Source organism: Canis lupus, chromosome 12 (genome assembly GCF_048164855.1).
Source record: "Canis lupus baileyi chromosome 12, mCanLup2.hap1, whole genome shotgun sequence".
In the NCBI taxonomy this organism is placed as follows: domain Eukaryota; kingdom Metazoa; phylum Chordata; class Mammalia; order Carnivora; family Canidae; genus Canis; species Canis lupus.
The window spans coordinates 3,057,319-3,073,752 of NC_132849.1; the positions used below are offsets into that span (position 1 = coordinate 3,057,319).

The 16,434-nt window shown below is 41.9% G+C and overlaps 1 long non-coding RNA gene across 1 annotated transcript in view; it reads right to left on the minus strand.

The window, feature by feature from the left end:
* LOC140600616 (uncharacterized) overlaps positions 1–13,162 on the minus strand; it is a 487,558-nt gene extending 474,396 nt beyond the window's left edge. The window contains exon 1 of the long non-coding RNA XR_012003803.1: positions 13,105–13,162. This is a non-coding gene — a long non-coding RNA (uncharacterized lncRNA). The remainder of the gene's footprint in view (positions 1–13,104) is intronic.
* Positions 13,163–16,434: the final 3,272 nt, after the last annotated feature.

The window sequence follows — 16,434 nt, forward strand, 5'->3', positions numbered from 1 at the left end:
AGTTCCAGGAAATTGCCTTATTCTTTTCTTCCACAATAGTTCTTACCCAAGGTGAGGGAGCTAATTTGCTGATTATTCCAGCTGTTTGGGTTCTCTGTACTAAACAGTCATTCAGGCACTTGGGGAATAACCCCAGGACTGGTTTTGGTACCACTGACTTGATTCCTGGGTAAGTGCAGGTCAAAATTCCAATTATCACTTGCCTCTGAAATTAGCTTTGATAGAGATCAGACAGCTGTACTGAAGCAGTAAAACTGTTGGCTTCTTCGTCTACCCACCTTGCACTCTGCTTCACAGTGATGTTCACTATCCAGTTCTAAGAGCAAAGTCAAGCGAAAAAGAAAAAAAAGAGGCAACTGGTAGATACTTGTTAGAGGAAGTTATAGATAAAATTCTGATGGAATGGGGGGGATAATAATTGAGTTAGTTTCTATCGGTTGTTCCCTTTGTGTCGAATGCCCTTCCCTTCCTTCTCTGACCATCAACTTTTATTATCTAACTTGTTCGAGATCCTCCTTGAAGTGTGCATCCTTCCCACCCCCTCCCTGCCTGTCTCATGCATGCTCAGCACCCCTGTTTGACTTTCTGGACTGAGTACTATATAATGGTCAGTTCACAGGTCTGTCCCCACCTCACCCTCCCCAACCTGGAAGACTGGTGACTTCTCTGAGAGGTCCTGGGCTATTATCTTTCTTTTCTTTTCTTTCTTTCTTTCTTTCTTTCTTTCTTTCTTTCTTTCTTTCTTTCTTTCTTTCTTTCTTTCTTTCTCCTTCCTTCCTTCCTTCCTTCCTTCCTTCCTTCCTTCCTTTCTTTCTTTTTCTTAAGATTTTATTTATTTATTTATTCATGAGAGACACAGAGAGAGAGGCAGAGACACAGGCAGAAGGAGAAGCAGGCTCCATGCAGGGAGCCCGACGCGGGACTCGATCCCGGGTCTCCAGGATCAGGCCCTGGGCCGAAGGCGGCGCCAAACCGCTGAGCCACCCGGGCTGCCCTGGGCTATTTTCATTTGTATCTCCAACACATAATTCAGGGTGCTTAGTAAATTGTTGTCATTTGATTGGACAAGACACCATTTAACAGTGAATTTGACAAATGAGAATAATGAAATGCTCAGACGATACACATGTTACTTCATGAAATCAGAGGAGACAGTAATGACAGGCAGTTCTCTGAACTCTTCATTGCCACATTGGACTTCCTGGACTCTATGTCTTTCTCAGGCTTGGACATCCCAGAGGCCCGGCTGAAGGCATTGTTGGGTTGACAGCCACCTGCAGGAGAAGCCCCAGGCAGGGCTGGTTCACATTTCAGAGTCCCCACTTAGAGCTGAAGCTCCTACCTCCCGAGGCCACAGCGCCCTCCCCTGCCCACCACTCCGTATGCTTTTCCTAGGGAGGGGGCACTTGGGAGGGAGGCGGCTGGTCCTCCTGTGGGATAATGAGAGGAGTCTCTGTGGACCAGAGCACTGTTTCTAATTTAGCAGCACCCCTTCCTCACACTTCAGTGGCCCATTACTGTCCCCAGGATCTTTTAAGGATATCCCCTAAGGATCTACTCATCTACCTAGGTCACTCCTCCCTGGTGGGAACATTTCCCCCTTCCTCATGCCCAGGAAGAGGACAGGGTCAGGAATGTTCAGAGACATCACTTTTATAGGAGGGAACATCAAGGAATCCTGGAAGGGCCAGGGGCAGAGTGCAGGCTGAGCTATCTTAAGAGGAGAGGAAGTGATTAATAGGAAATATGAAATCGTTTTGGCTGAGGGTGAAGAATTAAAAGGTGAGGAAATTCTGAAGAATTTTACATTGTTTAAGATAGTTTTACTTTCTTGGCTACAGGCTATTTTTAATCATCTTGGTTACTCAAGTTCCCCAGAATGGTGAAAACCAGGGGTGCAGAGAGCTAAGGAAAGATAGTTAATTCACAGTTTGAATCATCTTCAGGAGCCGACAGAGGCAGCTGTGATAGCAGAGGCAGCAGCCAAGAGAATTGACAGGTGCTGCCCATAGCAGACTGGAAATAGAGAATAGTGTTCAGGAAGGATGCCTAAACCATGGCCCCTTGGCCAATTCTTGCTGTTTCTTGGAGGAGGTGGTGGGAGGGCACTGTTGATAGATCCGTGCTCTGTGGTCTATGTTTCTCCTTGAGTAGATGAAAATCACTCCTGTGCTGGTTGATGTGTTCTGTCAGTGCCAGAAGAAAAGAATTGGAGAAGAGCAGGGGGCAACTAAATGCCTAGCTCTTTGAGGGCAGGGAGCCTCTGAGGAGTCACTTCTGCCTTGGTGGTTTCCTATTAGCATGGTGGGGGTGCACTTCTGCCAGCTGAGGATGGGGAGTAGGGTTCAGGGACCTGAAAGGCGGCTGGCAGGGAACCGTGCATTGTGGTTGCTGCTGCAGGATATCTTTCCTGGACTGATGATAACGTGCAAAAGATAGATAAACTTCTGATCTGTAGCAGCAACAGTAGAGGAAGTGAGTATTCACATGGGGTAAGTACTCTCTCCTTCATGCATTTCCTCATCCTTAGGGACTCAGGTCTCTCCAACCTTCTCACAAACAACTATGACTCCCGGCCCGCTCTGGCCTCCACACAGTGGGCTCTCAATCAAGGGGCGTCCTCTGGGACTACACCAGGATGCCCATGTCTTCCCACATCTACCCTAGGACCAGTTCTGCATTCTGCCCTCTAAGAGGATCGTGGTCTCATTGCAATGACTAAGAGAGAAGGCAACAAATTTGAGGAGAACAAAGTAGTGCCTGTTAAGAAATGGAAAAATTGAGTTGAGAATTTTTAGTTGCAGAAAGCAAAGATTTGGAGGAGCATAAAATTACACGAGAGACATGGCTGTCTCTCTTGAAGAATGCTCCCAAATTTTCCAGAGAGTGGGAGCAAAGTGAATGGGAGTTAAGTGGTAGGAATTGAAGATGAGGTCCCTAACAGGCTATTCTAACCTCAACTTAGCATCTCCTCTTAAGTTAATGAGCTATCTGACTCAGCAAATATTCAAGTAAGGGACAAATCATCATTTAGAAGCCTATGGATAGAGAATATGTAATTTGTTTGGAGGCAGAACTGGATGAATTTTAAGATGTCATATACATTCTTCTTTCTTTTCATTTGTGCCGGTTCTGAAGATATTTTGTCTTTTCCATTAGACTTATTGGCTATTTCTCTTCTCCATAAGTACTATCTTTGGTTACTTTAAAATCTTGTCTCTGGGATCCCTGGGTGGTGCAGCGGTTTGGCGCCTGCCTTTGGCCCAGGGCGCGATCCTGGAGACCCAGGATCGAATCCCACATAGGGCTCCCGGTGCATGGAGCCTGCTTCTCCCTCTGCCTATGTCTCTGCCTCTCTCTCTTTCTCTCTCTGTGACTATCATAAATAAATAAAAAATAAATAAATAAATAAAATCTTGTCTCTAAACAAAAACAAAAACAAAACAAAAACAAAACAAAAAAAGGGAGCGCCTGGGTGATTCAGTGATTGAGCGGCTGCTTTTGGCTCAGGTTGTGATCCCAGGGTCCTGGGATCTAGTCCCACATTGGGCTCCCTGCAGGGAATCTGTTTCTCTCTATGCCTATGTCTCTGCTTCTCTCTCTGTGTCTTTCATGAAGAAATAAATAAAAATGAATAAATAAAATCTTATCTCTCCTTCTGCAGGAAAGTTAATACTTTACTTTCTTTTCTTTTTAAATTGTAATACAATTAAAGAGTCAAAATTGAACATCAGAAATACCACTCAATAAAAACCATAGGCTTTTGTTACCCTAGTCTGAGTGCAAGCTTCAGATAGTTGTGAAGGAAGAGCAAAGCATGGGGAACCGAGCAAGTACGCTGTAGCCCAGGTTCACAGAATGACATCTGTGATCTGGGGCTAGGGTTCCCTTGTCTACAATATCTTCTCATTGAGGGGAGCCCAGTGCCCAGGGGCACCCAGGCCCCTGTATCAAGTGACTCCAGTGTCCATGTGGTATTCATAGACCTGCAGAGATATTGTTGCTCTAAGCTCTGGGTGGGTCTTCTGCTTGGCAGCTGCTTGATGCCACTAGCTCTGGATGGAGGTGAGGGAGTGAAGGGGGAATGGAGACAGGCACATTTTGCTCAGCTGTACCCAAGGCCTGGGATGACCTGGGGTCTACAAAGAGATGAGCATCAGGACTAGCTGAATCCCTTGTCCCCAGGAGACAGACCTACAGGGAATCAGGGCTGAGATGTAGGATCTTTCTCATCCCCCAGCACAACCCCATTATTTCTTTCAGGTACATAACATGAAACTACTATCAAACCTTAACATATACCGTTCTAGCTCTGAGCTTTAGGATCAAATGAATATCAGATGGTTTAGTTAAAGTTATTGAGCCTCTACCAGAGGCCTGACAGTGTGTGTGTGTGTTGGGGGGCAGTTGTAGAGGGGTGGTGTGGAGATGCAGAGATCATCCCCAGGGGAATCTCACTGTCTAGGTGAAGATGGGGTAGGGCTATAGACACGCAGGCACAGAGTTAAAGTACAGGGATTTCAGCTGGAAATTTGAGCGACATGCTGTGAAAGCTTAGTTGTTGTTGTTTTTTTTTAAATTTATGCCACAGAGAGGGATTTATTCTTCCATGAAATAAAACTATAGAACTCTGAACTATTTAGAGCTGCAATTCCATCCAAGATTTATGTTAAGATTTTTCTCTTCACTCAAAAACAAGACTCCAAGAAAAAAAAATCGCTCAGGGAAAAAAGTTGAAAGCCCTCCAAAATTATTTTGTTTACATCTGGAAATAAAGGCAGATGTTACCACTTTACACTGACAGGTGCCACACCATGGGCTCATCCACACAGGCTCCTCCTCACAGAAGCCCTTCTGACACCCCCCTCCCAGTGTCACCTCCAGGGATGATATAGAGGGGATTCTGTCTCTTTCTAAAACTTTCCTATGCGTTCACCCTCCCATAGCAGTTTATCCAATCTTCCATTCTCCAGCTGTCTTCATAGACGGATTCTGCATCCTTCTTTTCACCAGGAAGGCTCCTGGGACCATCAGGGGGCCAGGAAAGTTTTCTTTTAAATATTTTTTTTTTCAATTTTTATTTATTTATGATAGTCACACAGAGAGAGAGAGAGGCAGAGATATAGGCCGAGGGAGAAGCAGGCTCCATGCACCGGGAGCCCAATGTGGGATTCGATCCCGGGTCTCCAGGATCGCGCCCTGGGCCAAAGGCAGGCGCCAAACCGCTGCGCCACCCAGGGATCCCCGGAAAGATTTCTTATGCCTAATCTCTCAAAATAAAAAAAAATGGAAAGCACAGCCTAGTCTGCATCTTGTGCTCCTAACCTAAGTAGAGCTCAGAGGTCTCTGATCTTTCGATGCCACCAGTTCCCAGGAGGTGAAATCCCTCAGTGGTTTGGGCAGAGCAGTGAATGAATAGAGGTTCTTACCTACCCAGGCAATAGTTTTAGCTTAAAGTCATTTAAGAAATTCTCCCTGCTAATCTTTAAAAAATAGACTCTAAGCTTTGGAAGTTTTTAAGAAAATATCTACTATACATCTACAAAGCAGAGACAACTTGAGAGTCATCTTCTACTCTATCTTCTCCACCTCCCATGTTTGTATATCCCCCAGCAACCCTCTGCTCTATGATGTTTGGCCTTGTTAGGTGGAATCTAATGGTCCGTACAGCACATACCTGTCCCTACCACCCCAGCAGACCACTGAGGAGCTTCTCTAGAGAGATACCATTTCCTCTTCTTTTTATCTCCAAGTTTTATCAGTCTCAGACACTTTCTTGTTGCTAATCACTGACTGTTGAAAGTACAGAACTCGATTTAGTGAGTGGTTAAACGACAGATATAAGTGCTCCCCTTATCCCCAGTAAGCTGAGGCTGAAACCCCAGAAGAACTTCATGGGTCCTCCCATACCTGTATTATTAGATTGGCTCAGGCTAAGGGACCCTGCCCCATAGTGACTCACTAGACCAGCGGTTCTCAAGGTGGATGGATATGTTGGGGGTTCTCAAGATGCTTCAATGGGGCCTATGAGTCAAAATATTGTCAAAATGATATTAAGATCTTATTTCACACCCATTTCCACGAATCTACACTAGAAATGACTGCAGAGACTATATGGCATTTGGTGACATCATCACTATGACAGCTAGTACAATGCCTACTTGTTCATAAAGTGTTTTAAAAATTTCTCAGCTTTAATTTTTAATACAAGAAATAGGAATAGAAAAAAATTCACAAGAACAAAAGCTCTTTGAATTCTTCAATGATTTTAAAGGTAAACATCCTTTCCAACACCAATTTGGTGGAGAACCACTGCAATGGATAAGCCTCTCTGGGCACATCTCCTGCATGCTGCATGAGCCAGGATGGCAATTCTGGCCTCAGGACCTTGAAGAACCCATCTCAGTCCAGCCTGCAGCCCTGACACCAGTTGGTGGCTCAATTGCCAGCACTCTATACTTCCTCTGTGTGGCAAGTCCTTCCCAAGAAATGATAGGTGCTGGATGCAGACGTGAGCTTGGGAGACAGCTGGTGCTTTGAGACACTGAGGATGGGTGGCCAGAAAGGAAAAGGAGACCTGCTGGCTTGTGCTGGATCTCCATCCCCTCTCCAGGAGTCCCAAATCACTCCCAAGATCCTACCAATCATTTCCTGCTCAGTGTCTTCTTCCCATTTAGACCCTTATTTGTCCCTCTGTGGCTTTCTCTTAGCCCCAGCAAGGAAGCAGAGACGTGGTTAATCAGAGATAAAAAAAAGATCTTTTATTGAGAAGGAGGGAGGAAGGAACGTTGTAGGGTCTGGATTACTTTAGTGGGCAGAAAGGGGTGTGAGTTAGGGTTAGAGGAGCTTTGTTAGGGGTTGTGGAAGTCATTAGGAAGGAAATAAAAATACAACTCATTTCCTTTACTGAGAAGTGTAGAGGTGTGCTCTGAAGAGCTCTGGAAAAATTTTGGTTGATTCATTTTTTATTTTTATTTTTTAAAAAATGTTTTATTTATTTATTCATGAGAGACACACACACACAGAGGCAGAGACACAGGCAGAGGGAGAAGCAGGCTCCATGCAGGGAACCCGATGTGGAACTCGATCCCGGGTCTCCAGGATCACGCCCTGGGCCGAAGGCGGCGCTAAACCGCTGAGCCACCCGGACTGCCCAATTTTGGTTGATTTAAACAGTTTTCTTGCTTTAATTTTTCCACCATGTTTGCTCCTGGAAGCCTTCATCATGTTGAATCATAGAGGCAGATTGATCCGCAAGGAAATCCATATCCTGTAGTGACCTCATATCGCCAACAGGAGGCAGTGTGGCAGAGCAGCCAGTTGCAGGACCACAGCAGTCAGGGAGAAGGGCAGAACAGGTCAGGACTCTGGAAAAGTTTCAGAACTTCTGTCTACACCTTGTAGTCTCCTGCACCTTGGAAAGAGTTGCTGATTTGGGGAGCAAACCCATAGACTATAATATCTTTTTTCTTGAGTCTGAAGAGAATAGCATCTTCTAAGTATTGTGTATTCCTTGTTGTTGCTGAAAGTGAGGGGATGGAGTGGGGGCAGGAGGGATGGTATCTTCATGGCCAAGCCAGGGAGGGTGGCTTCAAAGCTGTCACTTCTGCTTTGGCAGGTATTCCTGGTGGCAGGGAGGACACTTAACAGGAGAACACTTTGACTGGATGGAGGGTGGAGGACATGCTTCAGGAAACTTTAGGGGGCAGGGCTCAGGGATCTGAGGAGGGCAGGGCTTAGGGACCTGGGGAGGGTGCCGCTAGAGGACTTTACATTATTGCTGCTACTGATAGGACATTTTCCTTAGGTTGAAGATGAACGGAAACAAAGACGCAAGGCCCTTTAGAATGAGACCGTATCAGTAGAGGAGATTATTCCCAAATTAACACATACCCTCTCCTGTCACTCCTTTCTTTAATATCAATGTTATGAAACCATGTTTCACTCCCTCCCAAGAACACCCACTCCACAGGCGCCTCCATGGACCACAGCAGCCAACAAAGAGAATTTTCTTAGAGGCTTCCCTGCAGATGCCCAGTGTTTGCCCTGTCCACCCCATCAGGAGAATTGTTGCCTAGATGGTGCTTTGGGCTTTGAATAGCACATGTTCACTCTGAATTGAGTCCAGGGAAAGAAAAGATTTGGAAAGTATCAGGAAAATGTTCCTGAAAATACAAGGTAAATTGTCTTTAGAATAGTCAGTTTTAAGAAAAGCAGGTTCAGAGACAGCAGAGCACCTGCTAATGTTTTTTAAAGACCTGTTGAAACAGTCTAATGTGGAGATATTGGACTGCACTTCTTCCAGATACCATTAAACATTTCCTTTCAGTGGATAGTGCCCCTATTTGATGCCGAGGCATTTCTTCCCCTTACTCTGCCCTCTTCAGCAACTTCCCTAGTCCTGTGTCATTCCTGATTACTTTATGTGATCACTGTTTCTTCAAGGACAATGAACATCCCTTGGAATCAATGGTCTTAAAATTAGACTCCAGAGCAAAGCCAGAGCGAGGAGGAGACCCTAGTCAGGCCCCAGGAGGAGACCCCAGCTCAGATACTCACTAGATGGCCAATTGTGCTCTGACAGGCTCAGAAGCTTGGCCATGAAACAGGAGAAATAGTCAGGGTAGAGCATAAGGAAGAACAAAGACTAAGGATTATGAAAGCTAAATTCTGGCCTCAGCTCTATAAGCATCATTTGGTTGACCTGGAGCTTTTTTAAATCTATACCTTTAATTTCATTAATCTCAATTTATCTTATATTTTAGAACAGTAGTTGGCAAACTTTTCCTGTAAAGGGCCAGATAGTAAATATTTTAGGCTTGTCAGCCCAGACAGTCTCTGTCACAACTCCATCAACTCTTCCATTGTTGTGTAAAAGAAGGCATAGACAACATATAAACAGATGCACACACCTGTGTTCCAAGAAAGGTTATTTGCAGAGATGGGCAGTGGCTGCATTTCCCTACAGATCTTAGTTTATTGACTCTTAATGTGGGTTCCTGACTTTCTGCATCTCCATCTCACTTCTATGGCTCACTGTATTCTCCACCTGGTCTTTATTTTCTGCTCCTATTGCTATTTCTGATTATCTGTCTTTCCTTGTCCATATTCCTCAAACCATAACTTTACACATACTTCTCATTTCCTCTAGTGGGAACCCATCATGGCCCCTTTGAGAACTTCCTCTCCCATAGAACAGAGGCAGTCCCCCCACCCAAACTCACCTGCCTTTCGAGGCTGTTATAGGCCTCATGGATTCGAGTGCATAAAGAAGCCTAGAGTAGGGTCCTTGTATCCTGGGCTCAGCCTGGGCAAGAGGAAACTGAAGGCGTTTTCCTACCATTTCCTGGTGTTCCAATGTCTCAATCAATTCTTAAAGACACTTGACAAACTCCCTTTTTACATGCAAAACTCTAGTTTAGCAGCTTTTTGGTGAGTAACATTTCTATTTCCTTTGGAAGGATTTAGTATGAGTATGTGATGGGTGGGGTAGAGGGATATATGGCCAGATGTGTTTTCTTCAAGTGTACCTTGCCCTCCAGTGAAGTTTGGGTAGATATGAAGAAGGACGAAGAAAGAAGTCCCTGGGCTGGCATGCCCAGAGATAGGGTCATTTCTAGGAATACCAGGGCTAGTTCTTAATATACTTTGCATTCCCTCTGAGTATCTCCTCTCCACATCCCATATAGAATAAATAAGTTACCATACACACCATACACACCCCCTCTAGCACTCATGTCTGAGGTCAAATGAAGTTAAAGTCATTTACCCAACAACCATTGAGCACCTGCTGGGGCCAAGTCTGTGAGTAGAGGAGGATACAGTAAAGATTAAGGCTCAGCCCAGGCCCAAGAAAAACTCATAGTCTAGTAGGAGACATATGTGGACATTCATAGTGAAAGGACTCTGCAACAAGACAGACATCTGGTTAGTGCACTATCCGTTTATCAACTGGAAGGTTAAATGGAAGAGGATTCTCCAGTACAGGGGAGTCTTTCCCCTCTGAAATTGTCCCGAGTGCTGGAGCTTGGCTTAACTCTCCTCCTTCAGTGTCACACCATCCTGCTCTTAGCTCCAGGCATGAAGCAATATTGCACTCTCCTCTCTTTAGGACTGACTGACACACAAGGATCTTACATGGTACTCCATATTTCCAAGCAATAAAATGTGAACTTCCCCACTGGTCACTGATTATGAGGCTCTTTCATTCTTGAGCTCCTTTTGTGACCAGGCCAATGATCTCAGAGTCCTGGGCACCATCTCTTCCCACCTGTAACTCAGGATTTATATGATCTAAGAAAGTCTACATACTGTGGGCAGAACAAAGGATACCTTAAATACCTTAAATCTAAATCCCCAAGTAATTTAATGTATTCTATATTCCAAATATTAGCAAAGACCCCTTGTTAATAGAAAATGTAATGAAAGTATGGACATTTTTAACACTATTGAGTTTTCCAATGCATGAACACAGGTGTTTTTCCATTTGTCTATTCCCAAATTGACCTATAAATTCAATGCATATGAATCTAAGACTATTATTTTTGATAGAACTTGACAAGCTTATTTAAAAATTCGATTTTAAAATTTCATTATACTGAATGTATACACGAAACATAACACATTTTTGTTGGTAGCACTTGACAAATTTTATGGAAATTTATACAAAAAGACAAATAACTAAGAATAGTTAAAGATTTCTTAAAATATAACAAAGTTGAAGAACTTTAACTACCAGATATCTATGTAGCAGTAATTAAGACAGTGTGGTATTACTATAAGGATCGATGCTAGACCAATGGAACAGAATAGAGACTCCAGGGACAGACTCAATTCTATAAAATTACTTGATTTACACCACAGGTGACTCTGTAGTGCGGTGAGGAAGGACGGTCCTTTCAATAAATGGTGCTCAGAGCGATTAGATATTCTCATGGAGCCAAAAACAAAACAAAGCAAAACAAAACAAAAAACAAACCAAAATAAAACATCAACTTGACCCCTGCCTTATTTTTTTTAAAGATTTTATTTATTTATTCATGAGAGACACAGAGAGAAAGGCAGAGACATAGGCAGAGGGAGAAGCAGGCTCCATGCAGGGACCCAGAAGCAGGATCTGATCCTGGGAGCCCGGGGATCATGCCCTGAGCCGAAGGCAGACACTCACCTGGTGAGCCACGCAGGCATCCCTGACCCCTGCATTATTTTAAACAAAAATTAGTTCCAGGTGGGTTATAGTCCTAGGGGGGATTATAGATGATTATATACCATTTGAATGGTAAAATGATGCAACTTAAAAAAAATAAGGAATAATATCTTCATCATCTTGATAGGAAAAAATTCCTTAAACAGAGAATAAAAAATGTAGTTATAAGGGACCAAAATGATAAATTTCATTAAAATCAAGCTTTTCTGGTTATCAAAAGACACTGCTACCATTCCAAAAAGGCAAGCCACAGAGATGGAAAGCTATTCATGATATATATATATATCTCACAAAGAACTTGTGTCCAGAACACACGCACACACACACACACACACACACACACTTCTATAGATCAATAAGAAAACAAGAAACAGAGAAACATGTCCAACAGACACAGAAACAGAAAATCATCCAAACAACTTGAACAGGCAAATTCATGAATGAGTATTTTCTAACTTCCAATAAACTATCATAAAATGTTCAAGTGCATTAGTTGTAAGAGAAGTGAAAATTGAGATCATAATATATTACCTCCACATAGCCACTGAAATGGCTAATGTGAAAAAAGAAAGACACCACCAAGAGTAATAAGAGTGTGGAAAAATGGAAACTTTCATTTATCATTGATAAAGATAATAGTAGGATAAAGATTTTGGAAAAAATAGCAGTATTCACTGAGCCTGAACATACCCCTATGCCCTGACCAGCCATTACATTTTTAGGTATGTACTCAACAGCACTATATACATATAGTCACAAAAATATATGAACATGAATATTCATAGTAGCATCATTTTTAAACATTTGAAATTGGAAACTACTTAAATGCCTGTCAAGAGTAAAGTAGATACAAAAATAGTGGTATATTCCCACAAAGAAAAACTGTAATGCTACAAGAATGAACTAGACCTACAGAAAATAATGAATCTCACAAACACAATTTTGATGGAAAGAATCCAGGCAACAAATAATTATTACTGTATGATTCCTTTTTAAAGTTTCAAAAACGAACTAGGAGTGGTGGAAGGGGAGGTGGGCGGGGGATGGGGGTGACTGGATGGCGGGCACTGAGGGGGGCACTTGATGGGATGAGCACTGGGTGTTATTCTATATGTTGGCAAATTGAACACCAATAAAAAAATTTATAAAAAAATAATAAAAAATAAATGCCACTCATGAGATGCAATTTGAAAAAAAAATTTCATAAACAAGAAAAGCAAAAGCAAATCTGTGGTGTTAGAGTCAGGATAATGTTTGAGGGTGATGGGACAGCTGGGAGGGGACTAGGACTTTAGATTTCATCCTATTTGCAAGGAGAAAATACTTTATAATTGCAATAAAGACAGTATAATATTATATATGTCTTTATATTATTGCTGCAGTTGTTCTGATGAGGGATTGTTGTGGCACAGGATAAGAAGGAGACAAGATAGGAGATTTTTGTTGTGGTTCAGATGAAGAATAATAGTGGCTCCAAATAGGGTAAGAACACAGGAGATCATGAGAAGATGAGAAATGATTCTATTCTTAAAATAGAAGTTTAGCACTTTGGGAGAAATTATGTCTGGGAGGTAAGAAAAATGAATCAGAGATTAATCCTAGGGTTTAAAAATTATTATTACCTTAAAATTATATCACTTTATTATTATTTAAAATATTAGTACTTTAAAATCTTATTATTGTTATGAATATTATTTAGTTTGTGGCTTAAGCATCTTTATGCACAGAGTGACATTGTCACATGTGTTAAAAGTGGATAGAAAAAACCCAATCAATGATAGACATGATGCTATTACATAAAAAAGATAATGTGAGGATATTGCAAACTTCGCAACAATAAAGTCTACAACTAGATGAAAACCACAAATATAATGTTTGTCCTTCTCCGATTGACTTACTTCACTCAGCATAATACCTTCCAGTTCCATCCACGTTGAAGCAAATGGTGGGCATTTGTCATTTCTGATGGCTGAGTAATATTCCATTGTATACATAAACCACATCTTCTTTATCCATTCATCTTTCGACGGACACCGAGGCTCCTTCCACAGTTTGGCTATTGTGGACATTGCTGCTAGAAACATCGGGGTACAGGTGTCCCTGCGTTTCATTGCATCTGTATCTTTGGGGTAAATCCCCAACAGTGCAATTGCTGGGTCGTAGGGCAGGTCTATTTTTAACTCTTTGAGGAACCTCCACACAGTTTTCCAGAGTGGCTGTACCAGTTCACATTCCCACCAACAGTGCAAGAGGGTTCCCTTTTCTCCACATCCTCTCCAACATTTGTGGTTTCCTGTCTTGTTAATTTTCCCCATTCTCACTGGTGTGAGGTGGTATCTCATTGTGGTTTTGATTTGTATTTCCCTGATGGCAAGTGATGCAGAGCATTTTCTCATGTGCATGTTGGCCATGTCTATGTCTTCCTCTGTGAGATTTCTCTTCATGTCTTTTGCCCATTTCATGATTGGATTGTTTGTTTCTTTGGTGTTGAGTTTAAGAAGTTCTTTATAGATCTTGGAAACTAGCCCTTTATCTGATACGTCATTTGCAAATATCTTCTCCCATTCTGTAGGTTGTCTTTGAGTTTTGTTGACTGTATCCTTTGCTGTGCAAAAGCTTCTTATCTTGATGAAGTCCCAATAGTTCATTTTTGCTTTTGTTTCTTTTGCCTTCGTGGATGTATCTTGCAAGAAGTTACTGTGGCCGAGTTCAAAAAGGGTGTTGCCTGTGTTCTTCTCTAGGATTTTGATGGAATCTTGTCTCACATTTAGATCTTTCATCCATTTTGAGTTTATCTTTGTGTATGGTGAAAGAGAGTGGTCTAGTTTCATTCTTCTGCATGTGGATGTCCAATTTCCCCAGCACCATTTATTGAAGAGACTGTCCTTTTTCCAGTGGATAGTCTTTCCTCCTTTATCGAATATTAGTTGATCATAAAGTTGAGGGTCCACTTCTGGGTTCTCTATTCTGTTCCATTGATCTATGTGTCTGTTTTTGTGCCAGTACCACACTGTCTTGATGACCACAGCTTTGTAGTACAACCTGAAATCTGGCATTGTGATGTCCCCAGATATGGTTTTCTTTTTTAAAATTCCCCTGGCTATTCGGGGTCTTTTCTGATTCCACACAAATCTTAAAATAATTTGTTCTAACTCTCTGAAGAAAGTCCATGGTATTTTGATAGGGATTGCATTAAACGTGTATATTGCCCTGGGTAACATCGACATTTTCACAATATTAATTCTGCCAATCCATGAGCATGGAATATTTTTCCATCTCTTTGTGTCTTCCTCAATTTCTTTCAGAAGTGTTCTATAGTTTTTAGGGTATAGATCCTTTACATCTTTGGTTAGGTGTATTCCTAGGTATCTTATGCTTCTCATTCGTTTGGGGAATATAAATAATAGTGAAAGGGAATATAAGAGAAGGGAGAAGAAATGTGTGGGAAATATCAGAAAGGGAGACAGAACGTAAAGACTGCTAACTCTGGGAAACGAACTAGGGGTGGTAGAAGGGGAGGAGGGCGGGGGGTGGGAGTGAATGGGTGACGGGCACGGGGGTTATTCTGTATGTTAGTAAATTGAACACCAATAAAAATAAATTAAAAAAAATAAAATAAAATCACCTTTTTACACCAAAAAAAAAAAAAAAAAAGAACCAAGTCTTGCTTTCCAAAACAAAACAAAACAAAACAAAAAAAAACCAAAAAAACAAACCACAAATTCCTTGAAAACATAACTAATGAAAACTGACATTTAAGGAAAATGTGGATAGCCCTGTGATGGTCTTTTGATGTGCCCAGTTGCCTGGGCTCTAGTCCCCAGTTACTCAAATGCTAATCTAGGCATTGTTGCAAAGATGGATATGATTAAAGTCCATAATCAATTGACCTTAAGTAAGGGAGAATATCCTAGGTGATCTGAGTTGGTCTAACTCAACCAGTTCAAAGGCCATTAGAGTAAAACCTCCTTGGAGAAATGTTTCAATCAGACCTTCTTGATGGCCCACCCTATGGATCTGACTTGCCTACTTGGCCCCAACATTATGTAAGCCAAGTCCTTGCAATAAACCTTTTTTTTTTTTTTTTTTTTTGCAATAAATTTTTTAATGCACATCTCCTCTGGTTGAACCCTGTATGATACAGTCCCTATAATTATTAGGAAAATTTACCTTATGGTTTAAAACCTACTCATGGGATCCCTGGGTGGCGCAGCGGTTTGGCGCCTGCCTTTGGCCCAGGGCGCGATCCTGGAGACCCGGGATCGAATCCCACATCGGGCTCCCGGTGCATAGAGCCTGCTTCTCCCTCTGCCTTTGTTTCTGGCTCTCTCTGTCTCTCAGTCTTTCATGAATGAATAAATAAATAAAATCTAAAAAAAAAAAAAATAAAAAAATAAAAAAAATAAAATAAAACCTACTCATATAAAAAATTCTAGGTCCAAATGGCTTAACTAGAGAATTATATCAAATACTTAAGAAAAATTATTAATCTTAAATATTTAATATTAATATTAAATATCTGTAAACTTGGTCCTGCAATATAGTAAGAGGATTTATACAAGAATGTGAGATTTATTTATTTATTTATTTATTTATTTATTTATTTATCTATCTATTTATTTATTTTTGGAGTTCAATTTGCCAACATATAGCATAACACCCAGTGCCCATCCCGCCAAGTGCCCTGCTCAGTGCCCATCACCCAGTCACCCCAACCCCCCGCCCACTTCCCCTTTCACTACCCCTTGTTCATTTCCCAGACTTACGTGTCTCTCATGTTTTGTCACCCTCACTGATATTTTCACTTTTTTCCCTTTATTCCCTGTCACTATTTTTTATATTCCCCAAATGAATGAGGCCATATAATGTTTGTCCTTTTGCGACTGACTTATTTCACTCAGCACAATACCCTCCAGGTCCCTCCACCTCGAAGCAAATGGTGGGTATTTGTCGTTTCTAATGGCTGAGGAGTATTCCATTGTATACATAGACCACAGCTTCTTTATCCATTCAACTTTCTTTTTTTTATAAATTTATTTTTTATTGGGGTTCAATTTGCCAACATATAGAATAACACCCAGTGCTCATCCCGTCAAGTACCCACCTCAGTGCCCATCACCAAGTCACCCCCACCTCCCGCCCACATCCCCTTCCTCCACCCCTAGATCGTTTCCCAGAGTTAGAAGTCTCTCATGTTCTGTCTCCCTTTCTGATATTTCCCACTCATT